Here is a 16155-nt window from a genome sequence, read left to right as displayed (position 1 = left end):
TGTGGTTCCAGAAATCAGGGTAGAATTGGGCCATAAAGGCTTATGCAAACACGCTGAACCAAGGTTTGAACCTATGGCTGGTCCGGGCCAAGTCTTTCAGTAAAAAAAGGCGAAAGGCATTTCCTCAAATGATCAGGGTGGCTGTATTTGTATGATTGTGGCCTTTTTGAATTTTGTTCTGGAAGCTCAATTTTTCAATAGTGACCTTTCTTACATTTAGATGCAGCCACACATCAAAGTGAAAGTTGGCATGTTGCTTATTTTTCAAGTTATCCAGCTCACAAGTTTTACATATCTTAATTTACAGTGGCAGCCATCTTGGCTTTTAAAGGGTAACCTAATTTTTCATAGGGCCCTTTTTTATGCTTAGATGCAACCACAGACCAAGTGGAGGTCAACACATTGCTTATTTTTCAAGWTATCCAGCTCACTTTTTTTTCTGCTTGGCCTTCAGAGGAGTCGGACGCTTTTGCTGTCTCTACTGAACCTGTCCCTCCTTCCTGCTTCACAGCTTTTTCAAGCCTTYCTTCTACCTATCATCCAAAATCAAAAGAAATTATTGATCTGGTCAAGTGGTTTCTGAAGGCAATCGACACTATTGTTTTCCCACACTGAGATTGGAACGAGGGGAGCACAGCTGTCCCAGTRGAATGGTGGTTGCTGGTCGGGTGGCTGGTTCTTAGGGTTGGAACCTTATCTATTTGGCGCCACTTTCCATTGAAGACATGGAAGATTTGTATATATTTGGATTTATGATAACTAGATTCCTGTTGATCGGCTGTGGAGGAGTTCTGGCCTATCGGAAAATGAAAGCAATCCTGACAGCAGTCCGGGCCTGTGAAAAGCTGTCAGTAACCTTGGATGGAGTCTCCCATACTGGTAACACACAGACTCAGATGCTGGGGGGGATTAAGTCACAAGTCAGTCGCAAACTGGATGTGATTCTGACGAGAAACGCAGTTCAGCAGCGTGCCCGTGAGGAGYAGGATCACACTTGGGTGAAGTTTCAGATGGAAAGAGAGGCAAGGAGGTGATGAAATTTGGAACATTCAGCATTTTTTTCAGCCATTACAGAGATGCAGTTAGACTGTAAAGCAGCAAGATATTCAAGGCTGCTTGTACCAAAACAATTGTGTTTATTTTTCGGATCACTGCAGCGGCTGACCTTGGCGCTTGGCAGTGATAWAAACGTCCTTGGTTGACACGTGAATGAAGGCTTGTTCCCCCATTCCCTCCCCCATATCATCTGTGGGTGGACCAGTCTGAAGGCTACAGTGGTGGTGATAGAGAACTGACTSTGATAAATTGAACTTGGGTTGATAAATACTAGTTTGGGACTCTGGAGGTCTCTGATTGCTTCCAGCACGGAGTATTAACCTGAAACGTCACCGGCTCTGCTGCATCCCACCCCGTACCATATGTTTGATCCCCAGCCRCCACCCCCTCCCCTCCTTARCTGCCTTGCACTGAGCAAGTGTTTTTTTWRSMWWWKSYTYYKKKKTTWWKKKKWAAMMWWRGRWYMRRRSMWKKTTTTTTTTAACTCATCCTTCCTATTGTGTGTATTCCAAGCTGCAAATATGTAGCATGACCATGTTGTGAAAAACCTGGGCATCCATTCTCCCCAATGTTTGTTATGTGTGTGTAATAAGAATGGTTGTTCTTAACTGCAAGTTCCTAGTCTGTGTATTCACTGACAATGGCAATAAAACTTATTCTGATTCTGATTCACAAGATGAACTGATATTTTTGACAGCAGCTTCTTGGATTTCAGTGTGTGAAGTTTGTGTGTGAAGTTTGTGGATTTCAGTGTGTGAGTTTTAGCCATTCAAATTGAAGGTAAAGATAAGATAAGATAAGATAAGATAAGATAAGATAAGATAAGATAAGATAAGATAAGATAAAACTTTATTTACCCACAGTAGGGAAATTTGCACATCACTGCAGCTCAATACAGGAGAGGGTGAGAAGAACAAAGAAAGATAAATAAAAGAAAAAACACTGTACACATGTGATATATAATGATGTACATATACCAGTGCACATCTACACATATACACAAACACATATGCTTATACATTTATATACATATGTACTGTATAGTACAGTAAATAAATGAATGTATATGAAGGTGCATATTAGTGATGGCAGTGTAGGTGAATTGTCCAAGTAACTGATGTGTTATGATGTGTTATACAGTCTAACTGCACTTGGAATGAATGACCTACGGAAGGGCTCCATCCTGCAGCAAGGATGTTTAAGTCTCTGACTGAAGGAGCGGCTAAACCCCCCCTCCCCAACAGTTTCATGCCGAGGGTGGTGGGGATTGTCCATGATGGCTGTCAGCTTTGTCAACATCCTCCTCTCACCCACCACTACCGCAGGCTCCAGAGGACATCCCAGCACAGAGCTTGACCTCCATACCAGTTTGTCCATCCTGTTCCTGTCCCTTTCAGTACATCCAGCCCCCCAGAAGACCCCTCCATAGAAAAGGCAGATTCTACMACCKTRTCRTRGAATGTYTTTAACAGAGTCYTGCAGACACTGAAGGACCTCAGCCTCCTCAGTAGGTRGAGTTGACTCTGGCCCTTCTTATACAAGATGTCTGTGTTYGTAGTCCAGTCCAGCTTGTTGTTGAGGTGAACACCCAGGTGCTTGTAAGAATCCAAAGTCTCAATGTCTTTTCCCTGGATGTTCACCTGTGCTGTAGGGGGTGGCTTCCTCCTGAGGTCTATGACCATCTCCTTCATCTTGCTGGCATTGATTTGGAGAGCGTTGTTCTCACACAAGCCAACAAATTCACTGATGACCCCCTGTATTCCTCATCATTCCCATCTGATACGCATCCAATGATGGCWGTATMRTCCGAGAACTTCTGGAGGTAGCAGKGGTCCGAGTTGTTCCTGAAGTCTGACGTGTACAGACTGAACAGAAATGGTGAGAGGACCATGCCCTGTGGTRCCCCWGTGCTGCAGACTACCACATCAGACACACAGTCGTGGAGCCTCACATACTATGGTCTGTTGGTGAGGTAGTCGATGGTCCATGCTGTCAGCTGCCCGTCTACTCCGGCTCCCTCCAGCTTCCCTCTCAGCAGAACAGGCTGGATGGAGTTGAAAGCACTGGAGAAGTCAAAGAACATGACTCTCACAGTGTTTCCTGTTTGCTCTATGTGAGAGAGACATGTGTGCTGCAAGTAGATGACAGTGTCCTCCACCCCGATGCCGGGCTGGTAGGCGAACTGCAGGGGGTCCAGTGCGGGGCTCACCACAGGACGAAGATGGTGCYGTATGAGCCTTTCCATGGTCTTCATCAGATGACAAGTCAGAGYCACAGGTCTGTAGTGGTTGGGCTCCCTGGGATGTGTGATCTTTGGCACTGGAACCACGCAGGAAGTCTTCCACAGATCAGTATCCCTCTCCAGACTCAGGCTCAGGTTGAAGACGTGCAGGACCACCTGACAGAGCTGGTCTGCACAGTCTCTGAGCAGTCTGGGGCTGATTCCATCCGGTCCTGCTGCCTTCCCGATCTTTGTTTTCCTGACCTAACTCTCACCTGATCAGCTGTGAGATGAATGTGAGGCTGGGTTGGAGTGGGAGKTGGGGCTGGTTCTGTTGTGGGTGGAGGTGAGGGGAGTGCAGGAAGCAGAAAGTGGGGGAGCAGCATATGGTGGGGGCTAGTTGGAAGCTGGTGGGTGGGGGAGGGGGTCAACGGGCCAGAGTCAAATCTATTTTAAAAACAAATTCAGGTCGTTAGCCCACCCCTTATCTGTAGGCCCTGTGGTTCCCCCATTGTCTTTGAAGTGGCCAGAGATTTTATTCATATTACTCCAGACCTCTCGGACTTTGTTTTGTTGGMCCTGCTCCTCCTTTTTCCTCCTRAAGCTTTCTTTGCATCTCAAGATCTTGTATTTAAGATCCTTCTGCACTCTCTTCAGTTCCTCTTTGTAACCAGATCTGACGGCCCTCTTCTTCTTGTTCAGCGGGGCTTTCAGCTCTGGAGTCACCCATAGTTTATTGTTGAAGAAGCACTGTACCTTCTTAGTTTGCACAGTGTTCTCCACACAGAAGGTCATGTAGTCGTTGATGCAGTSGGTCAGGGCATCGATGTCCTCTCTGTGAGCCTGCAAAGTTCCTGCTAGTCTGTAYGTTCAAAACAAACCGTGTTTCCATCCAATTCTAATTCAAATTTTGAGCAAATTTTTWAAATTTTGCAAAAAGGAAATAAYGGATAAATGCGAATCAGACGTGTTTCCATCAACTGGCTTGAAGCAAATCAGTTACGTCAGATGCACGCATGTAGTAAACAGTAAGTAAAAGTTGYATCTCAGGAAAATGGAGAGACGTTATCAGGRATGCATTACTACTATCGGGAAAGTTGTATTTATTCTGTCATATCAACAAGTTCTGGCGATGTCACATGCTGACTGGTGACGTAGAGAAAGAAATGCAATTTTTTTCACATTACAGGAATAACTAAGAAGACGCCGACAGCGGGAGGAGGGTCCAGCTGCAGTCGCGGCTGCAGTCGCTCTGGTACCGGTACCGGTTTCAGACAGACAGCGAGAACAGCTGATCAACATGTGAGGTAAAGGTTCGCTACGTCAGAACTGATTCGGCAAATGTGTTTCYATCTGTCCTTTTTTGCATTATCTCTTTTACGAAGAAACCAAAAACCACCTCAAGCGAGTGTATCAACTTTTAGGCAAATTAGAGGAAGTTTTGTTGAATCATGCTGTTTCCATTCATCTTTTCTGATGCAATACTTCAAAATGTGCATTAAAAAACCTTGATGGAAACATGGCTACAGTTTCTCAGGCCCTCACTGCAGTCCTCAGACCACAGCCTTATCACCTTCTTGGTGGGATGTTTCCTCTTCACAATGGGGCTGTAGGTGGGGTGGAGAAGGACCACGTTATGATCTGAGTGACCAAGCAGGGGGAGAGGTAGCTGTAAGTCCTGGTTTATACTTCGAATCACACGTCTTTTCCCACTGCTGAGTGACAAAAATTTGCGCAACTTCCGTCTGCTCTCCCRCTGCTGTCCCCCAGTGACAGCCGTCTTGTGCATTGCCTCTAGTCAGAACTGTGCCGATGGGTCGTTGCGGCCCTCAGTGTGTGATAGGTCCAGAGTTTGTGGGTGGGTTTGTYATGAGGAGCACCTCAGCGGGCCAGTGGTCCTCAGCTGTGGCAGCACCGAGAAGTTGGAGCTGGACCAGAACAGGACCCGAGCAGCTCAATTCCTTCTGCGTGTTATTTTGCTAAAAATAATATTTTTTTCTTTTTTTTTGTCCAAAGCCAGTTTTTAAAAGAGCTCAAAGAGCAGCTGCTTTGATTCAGGTCCCAAGGATAAACGTGAGCGCGCAGCTGGTCACAAGTAAGAATAACTCTACTTCACTCAACTAAACACTGATGTTGAGTGGAAAAAAAACACTATCCAGCCATCGTTATTGTAGTTTATATACTTTTTATGAGCTATGGGAGGGCAGAGGGAGGATTTATGATAATTTATGGCCCACCACGTCTTCAACCCTTTTATACTCGGTAAGGAAAAGACACGCTGAAATTGCGCAATCAGCGACCCGCTGTTGCACGTCTTATTGAAGTATAATCCAGGCTTAAGCCTCCTTGGTGTTGGCAAACAGCAGATCCAGAGTTTTGTTGTCTCTTGTGTGGCAATCAACATATTGTTTGAAGCTAGGGAGAGTGGAAGAGGGGGAGGCATGATTGAAGTCCCCAGAGATGATAACCAGACTGCGGGGTCTGGTTACACCCCAGAGATGGTGTAACCAGGGTTACACCATCTCTCATTAACGTACATCACTGTGCGGAGTTTGCATGTTCTCCTCGTGCTTGCGTGGGTTTTCTCCGGGTACTCCGGTTTCCCCCACAACAAAAAAGACATGTAGAATAGGTTGCCTTTAGGCCCAGGCCGCCCTTGAAAAAGAGATCTGAGATCTCAATGGGATTTGCCTGGTAAAATAACGGTAAATAAATTTAAAAAAAATAAAATCACCAGTCAGCCCCCTCTCCTCTTACCGCTCTCCCTAATGCTCCGGTCTGCTCTCACCAGTTGAAAGCCATCCAAAGTTACGACAGAGTCCAGTGTCTGATCCATGAGCCAAGTCTCTGTAAACAGCAGAAGACTGTTGGTACCCCAACTGCAGTCTGGTTAGCCCTGTCAGCTCTTCCGTCTTGTTGTTTAAAGATCATACATTACCCATGAGAACAGATGGAATGCTTGGTTTGTACCATCTCCTTCTCTCTCTATATCCCCTCCTCCGACAACGTAATTCCTTTGGGATCTCAGGTCGCTCATGTGAGGGTCCCTTCCAGTTGCACAGCTCTAACAGTTGATCCCTGCTGTAGACAATAGAGTTGCTCACAGGATCTCCAAGTGAGGTAGAGAAAAGGCCCAAAAGGAGTAAGAGGAATGCAACTACTGTAGCAAGATTTTGCAGGTCTATGGTGTGTTTGATAACCAGTAGAAATCCCAACACAGGAGCTAAAAAGAAAAACTTAAACACAAGAAAAACACAGAAAAGTAGGAAAAAAGCTGGGAACTGCAGTAACAGGCTGCCTACTGTGGCGCCATCTTGGAAAAAAAATTATTTGTCATCAATGTACTAACTGTGGTGGCCATCTTGGATTTTGCATTTGCATTCAGAATTTATTAATGATTATTCTTGGTTACTCCCATGTAAAATATCAGCTGTGYATGTTTAAAAATGACTATCATAGCCGTTTGTAAAACTAGCATCACAGCGCTAGGATTAAATTGGGATTRGCAATCAGCAAATGTTTGGGACCATTCTTCGCTACACTTCAAATCAATAAATCCTAAAATGGCTCAATTATGGTCATTTAAAGTTAACTGTGGTGGCCATCTTGAATTTTTAATTAGCATTTAAAATTTTGTAAATAATGTTTTCAGTTACTACTATACTAATTTTCAGTTTTGTCAGTCTAAAAGTGATTAGCTTGGAATTGTGACTAGCTGTGATTGCACAAAATTTTAACTCAGTGTTTCTTTAAAACATTTGAGTTTGAAAGTAGCTGTGGTGGTCACCTTAAAATTTCAAATCCAGAGTAGTTTTGTTTTATTTGTACTGCACGTCGCCCCCCTCAGAATACACTGTGGTCACCCCTGTGCCACCACTTGCAAAAAATGTTTAGCTCCACCCCTGTTTCCAAGTCCTGTCTTCACTCGGTGACGGGGGACAGTTAAAGACAGCTTTCCTCACCACCTGCAGTCTGTTATGCCAGAGTTTTAGACTAAGGTCGTCTTATGATGAGATATAAGGGGGTTGTGGCAATTTTGGTTAAACTTAAAGATTTTTTTTAGATTATGTGTTATGAATGACTTGCAGATACAGTTGCATTCAGTTTTAGMTCAGTATTTTAAAAAAACTAACWAAGGTTATATTTGTGCTGGCTGATGTCGACTTAGTTACACAGTGTTATTGTGTTGACAGGTTGAATTTTCCCTTGTGTCTTTTCCCACTTGTGCCATGAGAAATTTGAAATTTTTTAGTGAAATAAACAAACTTGGCTGAAATGCATCACTGCATGTATCCAGAATGTGCAGGTGTGATAAATGAGGAGCAGATACAGTATTAGATACAGGATAATCTCTCAGGCCGTCAGTGAGGTTTCTCTGCTGCAGCGCATAAAAATTTATGCCCCAATATTGTTGCTCAGTGTGTATAACCACACAGTGGACACAGMCTAACTATAGGAGCACACAAGGTGAAGTCGGTTTGTCATGTAGCTCTGCAGCCCAACAAAACAAGACCCGTGTTACTGTACAAACACTGCAAAGCCAACAAAAAGCACTAATGAATGAACGCACAACAGAAAGAAATAAAAGTCGACCTACACACATTGATCCAGCTGTTACATATTTACACAGAGCAGAAGAGCCTCTCTTCTCCAGGTCATTTGTTCCAACTAAATTAAAAAATGTTCCCATAACTGTCGTTAAAACATGGAGTACATGTAGACTTGTACCTCAGCAGTCATAAAGCAGTCCTCTGTAGCACACACACAGAGCAGCACAAAGTTGGACTGTTTTCCCCAGAGATGTAATTGTGGTGCTTTGCTGCTGCTGCCACAGGGCCACCTGGGGCCCAAAGGAGGTCTGGACCTCCATGAAGATGGTAAAATTCATACTGCTCACTGAAAACTCAGGGACATGGCATTTGAACAAATTACATTAACCTGTAATCACAGCGCTGTTATTATTTTTTAATGCAAAGCTCTGTGACGCTCAGCTTGGCTGCTTAAGATTCTGTCATTACATATATATATATATATATATATATAAACCTCAAATGTGGAGTAATAAAATAGAAAATTTCAGAGCATCAGTGTCGTACAGGCTGCAGAAAAATGTCTCATCTATTTACATCTGGCTGTCAATAAGGCTTTCTAAGAAAAAGCCTGCCTGAACCAGAGTGACCGCATCTGCGTTTCATTAAAAAGGGACATTTCAGAATGTTTAAARGGGAGGTTTTGTGTAAAAGTCATGAACAATTTAACTATGGTAGATGATTCCATGAACTGCCTTAGTTTGGGGGAAAGTGTTTAATTGGGAGAGGACTGACCACGAACACCTTAAAACAGGGGTGTCAAACTCCAGTCCTCGAGGGCCGCTATCCTGCATGTTTTAGAGGTTTTCCAGCTCCAACACACCTGATTCAGTGATTGAATTAACTCTTCAAATTGGGCAGAAGCCTGTTAATCACCCAGCGATCAAAATCAGGTGTGTTGGAGCAAGAAAACCTCTAAAACATGCAGGATAGCGGCCCTCGAGGACAGGAGTTTGACACCCCTGCCTTAAAACATTTATTTCTGCCAGTGTTCTTTTATAAACTTTTACATCAACATCAGTTTCTCGGAACGTGATTGTTTACCTGAAACTTAAGTTCTGCCGAAATAAGAAATTACTGCAAAACTGATGGTAGTGTAATGGTTTATAAATATTTTTTTTAAGGATAAAGATTTAATCAACACTAATATTTAAATTTTTATGACATTAGTTTCACATAACGCAGATATTTTGAAATATTACAATWTTCAGGCTGGATGTGCTAAAGCTATCTGCTATTGCTTTTAACAGAGATCTATGTTAWAACCTGTGTAACAGGAAACTGAGGGTGGTGTAAAAGTTTGGAGCAATTCAATGGTTTGGAACTCTTTTTTGAAGCAGCACTTTATTTTGGTCTTGGTCCCTCTTGGACTAGCCATTAGCTAGTCAATCATGTGGAATGAATTTCTAATAATCCAAGTTCCAGAATGGGCTTATACGTATATTAGAATATTCAATATGCCTGTCATGACTGTTAATATTATAGTTTTTTCACATCTGTACCTTAGAGGCTTCAAATTGTTTCCTGACAGAAAAACAACTCAGTTTCAGTGCTTGTATCTGCCTTTGTAGTTTATTTTGAAAGAATTATAAAGCGGACACTACGGTAAGCAAAGCACTTCATCGTTTATTTATATATATATACCTTTCACGCTGACCCACTGGACCACTGAAAATGAAACAACATAAAGATCCTCGGCCAGCAGAATTGAAGTACACATCTGTGCTGGTTTCTGCTGTGAAAACAGGCTTCACAGTATCTTGATCCTCTGGTAACTTTTTAAAGGGAATAAAACATCACAACACATGACAGAGATCCTCACTGACTTTTGACAAACATAACTGCTTGTTTTTTCTTTTTAAAATATTATTAATTTTCTCTTTCAAGTGAAAACTTTGCTTCACTCTTCGGGTTTCTGCCTAAACCTGTCAAACAGGAGCGATCTGTGACTGATGCTCGCTCGGTGTTGTGACAGGGCTGCAGCATCAGCACCACGCTGTACATCCGTGCGCTTGCGGAGCATCGCGGGAAGATAAAGTGCTGCAATAAACTCCCGTTAAACAATGGAGGCTCAAACTTACAGCTCTGCAAACAAAGATGAGAGTTCAAGGGAGGTTTGATGTTTTTGAACTTTCTGTGTTCTCTTAATTCTGCACCTCTAAACTTTGTCAACTGTTYTGGCTGCATTTTTAATTAAATGGCTTCCTGTTATTAATATATACAGATAACATTTAACCATAAATGTTTCTATGAAATGTAAAGACCAACAAATATAATAGTGGCTTCTGTCCAGAACTGTTCTTCTTTCAGTCAAATCTGAACACATTTCAGCAGAAATAAGTGYTAGAAGTGGATCCTAATGTGCAGTTAATACACTCACCCCACAGTCATTACAGATTCTGAATCTTTAACCACATCCATCAGTCAGGAAAACTCACCTTGACAGCAGATTCTGCCTGTTAAACGTGGAATCCAGTGAGTGTCAGGAAGTGGAGAATGAATCCCCCCTGCTCCTCTCAGGCTAAACGTTCCAGTCAAGTTTGGAGAAATCAAAGTACTTCTGCGCCAAATTCTTACGCTCCTGCAGCTTGTAGTACTGTTACCATCTGTTGTGCCTGTGCGCGGAGAACTCTGCGTGAGGAGGAGAGAGGAGAGAGGAGGAGAGGATGGGAGGAGGAGGCGAGGGGGGAGGTGTCCAGAGCAGCGCAGCCAGCTGATAGGAGAACACTGAAAAACTGTTGAAGTATCAGAAAGTAAAGCCTACTCTGCAAAAACTTGTTGTCAGAATGCATTTGTTTGATTTATTAAAACTWCACACATCACCAAAAGGCAAACGTTGGGTGATTATATGTTTGTCTGTGTCTGTTAGCAAAATATCTCATAATAATCTGGATGAATTTTAAAGAAACTCTCAGAACTTAATCATTGGTTATCCAACTACAGCTGATAAACTTATGAGGTCAACCCAATTCAAGGTGGCTGCCACAGACAACTGATATTWGAAAACACAAAATTAGCTATAATTCAGTCAACTTTATAGGTATTGATCTAAAACATGACGTGGTATTAGCTGTGACAAATTCCCATAACATATTCTGAGTGCTAACAGATTGCATGAGATATGTTTTTAAAATTTTCAACTAATTCAACTGTGTAAAGTCAACTATGTCAGTCTGTTAGCAAAATATGTTACAAACCACAGGACACAGTTTAATGCAACTTCCAGAAATTTACTATTAGATCTACAGCTATAACTGATTAACTTTTGGAGTCCGTTTAATTCAAGATGACTTCCACTGCCATTTTTTTTTCTTTTTTCCAACTTTGCAGTTTACAAATCAGTCATGTTTATAGATATTGAGATGAAATTTCACAAGGTTGTAACTGAGAGGCAATGAAGACATGACATCTCATAAGTGATTAGCSTAGTGTTCTTTCTATACTTGGACCAAAACGGCTACAACTCCCAACATTTCTTAACATAAGATAATAAAAGTCTAAACTGTGACATGCGCGTTCCTTCAAGAAATGYTCAGTCTTGAAATTAAAACAAGCGATCCTGTTAAATAAATCTGACAGAATGAGACGAAACTGCTGCAGGTTCAGTGTCTACATGTATAATTTATAGAAAAGAAGAAAACTGCAGCTGCTTTGTTTCAGTCTTCCCGCAGACAGCCAATCAAAACTCACTGACTGGAGTTAATAATTTAAAGCTGAACAAACTTAAACAATTATTAAAGGGGTAAAAGAGAGGGCATGCTGAAATCAGAAATAATCAGGAAGGGATTTATCAGAGGTCAGGACGGTTTGGCTGCCAACTGATTCAAGCTGAAAAGGTCACATCAAGAAACATCCATCACTCTTCAACACAGAAAGTGTTTTTATGGATCACATCTTCTTTTGTTAGAGGTGTATTTGGATGTGTCATCATCTTTCTTACTTGTTTTCATTAATAATTTGGAGCTAGAGTTTGGTGTGTTAGTACCTGAGATCATCCTGTTGATATACARAAAGTGTTTACAAACACACAATTCTTAGATCAGATTGAAATGTATTTTGATTTTAAAAAATCCCAATTTATTGTGTACATGGAAAATCAATCTGAGCATGGCGAGTAATTAAGCAGGCTTTTATTCAGAATAGAAGTGCTGACATGAACAGAGTTGTAAACTTTCCCTAAAAAAAACGTAGAAGAAGAAGTTCTACTTCYGTGATGAACAACAAAGGTTCTGTGTCCTCTGAGTGCCCAAAATGGACCCTCGCTAGGTTGTCACAACAGTGGAGGTATTACTGTACAATTAAGGCATTGGATAATTTTAATGCTCTTTCAAAATTTTTAATAGAAATGTATCGCTAACCAACTAGTTTTGTTTACCCAACATATTGGCATCTATCCAGGCAGAAATACATCAGATCAGTTTTCGACAACCGAAACAACTTGATCAGATTAAGTGTTTATTAACTCCATTTGGATTATCAGTCAGCATAAACCACCTCTCTCACTGGGGTCACAAATTCCTTCTGATCGAGCTGAATCAGATCAGAATACTGGGGCGTTTACATGATGCATTTTTATTCTGGTTAGCCCTTTATTCAGATTACCTATGTCCACGTAAATGTGGCTATTGTTCAAGATGTTTGTAAAAAATTTGGGAAGTTAAAGTTGGAGTTATTTTCTTTCAGCACCACTAGACATACAGTATTTAATGAAACTCTCATAAATGTGTGTGTATGTGTGTACTTGTATTTATTACCTTTTAAGGGCAGTTTCTTGTATACACACCTACCTCGTCAAGACCAGTGGTCCTTATGAGGACCAAAGACTGGTCCTGGTGGAACTCCATTTTTGGGTTGGGGGTTTGGTTTGGGGCTAAGTTTAGGGTAAAGTATGAACGGGGGGTGGGGGGTAGATAAACGGTCAGGTTAGGCTATAGAAATTACTGGAATCAATGAACGGTCCTCAAATGCTGCCCTGATCATGTTTTTCCCACTTGTGTGCCCATTTGTAATCTTTCAGATTTTTGTTTTTTACTCTATTTATGATTTCTTGCTTTAGTTTTGCATTGCCTCCTGCTTTTGTAAGTCATTAAAATATTGTGATTTGTTGTACTTCCAGCCAACCCTTTGGGCTTTCGCCAAATGCTTGTATTGTGAGACAATATTGAAATAATGAGAGCTAGGGGAAAAACAATTCAAACAAAGACAGAGTTTGTAAGCACAGCACACACAGGACATAAAACTGGCAATTAATATTCAAGTATAAGACATATATGTTTGAATATAATATAAAATCTGAGACAATTGAGCAGAAAGACACAAATCCTGAAATGTCTTAAAATGCAAATGTATGCAAAATCACATGCACATTTAGATGATGTTTGCATCCTAGATCACAGTAATGTAAACATCTGAGTGCACAAATGTGACATTTTTGCCTGCATTTATATGAAACAAGTCTTTTTAAATTCTGGTTTCTGATTCATACACATCTAGTTACTGGGTTTTCTTTGTTGTTTCTTTATTTTACATGAGCTGAATTTGTACAATTTTTGACAGCATATTTTCTATGCAGTCAAACAACTGTGGATTTATATTTCACTGGAAACTGTGGCAGAAATTCCTCGCATGAAAATGTGATCTCTAAGTTTTCCTTGACATGGTGAGGAAAAAAAACATTAAACAGCCAATTCAAGCAGCTGACTGTTATTGGAGTTGAATTTTTCTCTGATATTTTGCGACTTATAGAAAAGCCTCGAGGGTCCTCGTGTCCACACACATTACAGATGAAGCATGAAGAGAAAGACGTAGTGGACATAAAATCGGGGACTGGAAACAGTGGAGGGAGGCGGTGGATGCTCAGAGAGCAGATGGTTTTCTCTCAGTGTGACAGAAAAAGCGTGATGCCCTACATCATCAGAAATCAAAGGTCCAAGGAGCCCAGTTGGTGTTAAACAAATTTTAGTGTCAACATTTTAAGATTAGGTCTTGTTAGGAGACAGGACCCGATCCCTGTCATAAATTAAAAAATAAAAAGCCAATACAATAAAAGTCAAACAATTTCACAAATCCCACATCCCAGTCCAAGCTCCACTGTTTCTGCACCGTATCAGTTTCTTCTTTCTGCTCCTTGACGGCTTCAACTTTTACTGTGGAACAAAATGGATGTGTGATGTGTGAGGAAGTAAAAAGTGTCAATAGCGTCTCACGCGTTAGCAGTGAAAGTCAACCAAAGTGCACTTTACACGTAAAATGAATTTAGTCATTAGATGTAAACACAGAACTTGAGGGTTGCACTTAGACCCAGTAAAGGAACAATTATATCCCCAGAACTGTCTCCTTATTGAACCCGGTCAGCCTTAAAGCCCCCACCCCATCACAGTCGCTCCTCTTGATTTTTTGATTGTACTACAGTATTCAGATTGTGAATATCACTGCATCATGTACATTCATACAGTACCCATCTCACATATCTGTATATCATGTTCATAGCACAGCAAATATAGTATAATATATTCTTCGCTTGCTGTTTAATGTACATGTGGTTGGATGCCAAACTGTATCTTGTTGCCTTGTACTTGTACATGTGTAATAACAATAAAATTGAATCTAATCCAAAATATTGCCCCTCAGCTCGGGGGGCTACAGGTTCAAACTAACTTAGTTAAATCCTAAGTCTCTGTGTCTCCTGATGTATGTTGTTGTTGGTGGTGCTCAGTATTCCTTCTACTGTCCAAAACATACGATAGGTTAACTGTCCGCTCTAAACTAGCCCATTTGTTAAAAGTGATCATGAAGTCTGCTGAGTCTCCAAATGATCTGATCCCTCCCTGTTATTACCAAATAGATTTTTAAGTTCTTTTATTTGTTTTTTAAAAGATTTCATTGTCACACCGTACAGTATCCTCTGACTTTCTCCAGCCGTAAGTTACCGTCTAAGGGTGGCAGATCAGTTACTTCTGGTGGTTTAAATTGAGATTTGAAGAGGCATTTTCAGTCACTGCCCCTATACTGTGAAATGAGCTGCCTTTGCACATTAGGCAGGTCAACTTTTATCTCAGTTTGGAAATGTTGGATTTTATTTATTTATTTTTGTTTGTTTTCCATGATTTAAACATTCATTATTTTAATTTAATTTGTTTTACTGTTGTTTAAAAATGTATGTATTTCAAATTTTTTGCTTTTTACTCAACGTTTCTCTTTTATATTAGAGTACAGCACTCTGGTCAACAGTGTTGTTTTTAAGTGCTTCAAAAACAAAGTTGTATTGTGTATCTAGCCATCCATCCATCATATTTACTTGCTTTTTGCTTTTAGTGTCACAGTGGTCACTGGTGCCCATATCCAGCACTGTGGTTACGGGGTACACCCTGGACAGGTCTGAAGTCCTTACAAGTTTTGGTCTGTGGGGGTAAACAGGAGGAACATACAAAACACACCCAGAAAGATCCACAGCCATGATTGTATACATCAGTCTTTTTGTTGAGAGGTCCTCAGTGACATCAGGCTGGTTATTCAAATATTCTGTAAATTTTATTTTAATCTAAAAAGTTTTTACTCATGTTTTTTCTGTCTCCATCTCTCCAAAGCCTCTTCTCTTCATAGCATCTCCAGGACTTTTGTCTCAGACAGCCTGTGCTGTTCCCCTTCAAATGCCTCACATCTCAACAGCATACATGGCCTTGTAGCATCACAGCGCTCAAGCTGCAGTTGCCATAGCAACGAGCAGTCTGAGGGGTTATTTTTCTGTGTTTGTGAACATATTGAGGAGATGATGGGGAAAGGGGGGYTTATAATCAGCTAGAATCATTCTCTCCAACAGCTTGTCGAGTTCTAAACGTTGTTTCTCTCTCAACATGGAAACACGCCAGGACGCTGATGTAATCACCAGAATAGATTCTTGCACTTTTGGTGGCCATCCATGAATGAATGGCATCTTTGGCAGCGAGTCACTGTAGCACAGAAACACTTTTCAGGCTCTGGGAGATGTGGAATTATGAAGAACAGTTGTATATAATGCCACCTTGAAATTTTTAAACCAAAGACATTTTAACAGTATCATGGGTTACTGTCACACTGTTTCAGATTCATATGGAATTGCTCTTTTTTTTACATGGGTCAAAGTGTCAAAAAATGAAGGGTTTTGTGTGGCTCAACATAACAAAAGTGCAACACACAGACACACAAAAATGAGATGCTGTATCAGAGTACTAACTGTTCTCATCAGCACATTTCCCCTAAGTCCTGGACAATATATACTGTATGTACAGTGGTTTGCAAAAGTATTCATAC

The 16155-nt window shown here is 41.1% G+C and overlaps 1 protein-coding gene across 1 annotated transcript in view; it reads right to left on the bottom strand.

Moving 5' to 3' along the window:
* LOC106526719 (caM kinase-like vesicle-associated protein) overlaps positions 1-10475 on the bottom strand; it is a 29832-nt gene extending 19357 nt beyond the window's left edge. The window contains exon 1 of the mRNA XM_014021394.1: positions 10305-10475. The gene's annotated coding sequence lies outside the window, so the exon portion shown is untranslated. The remainder of the gene's footprint in view (positions 1-10304) is intronic.
* Between the last annotated feature and the right edge of the window lie 5680 nt (positions 10476-16155).

This window comes from Austrofundulus limnaeus, unplaced genomic scaffold (assembly GCF_001266775.1).
Source record: "Austrofundulus limnaeus strain Quisiro unplaced genomic scaffold, Austrofundulus_limnaeus-1.0 Scaffold290, whole genome shotgun sequence".
Lineage (NCBI taxonomy): Eukaryota > Metazoa > Chordata > Actinopteri > Cyprinodontiformes > Rivulidae > Austrofundulus > Austrofundulus limnaeus.
The sequence above is the reverse complement of the archived record's forward strand: the minus strand, read 5'-3'. Positions and strand labels throughout refer to the sequence as shown.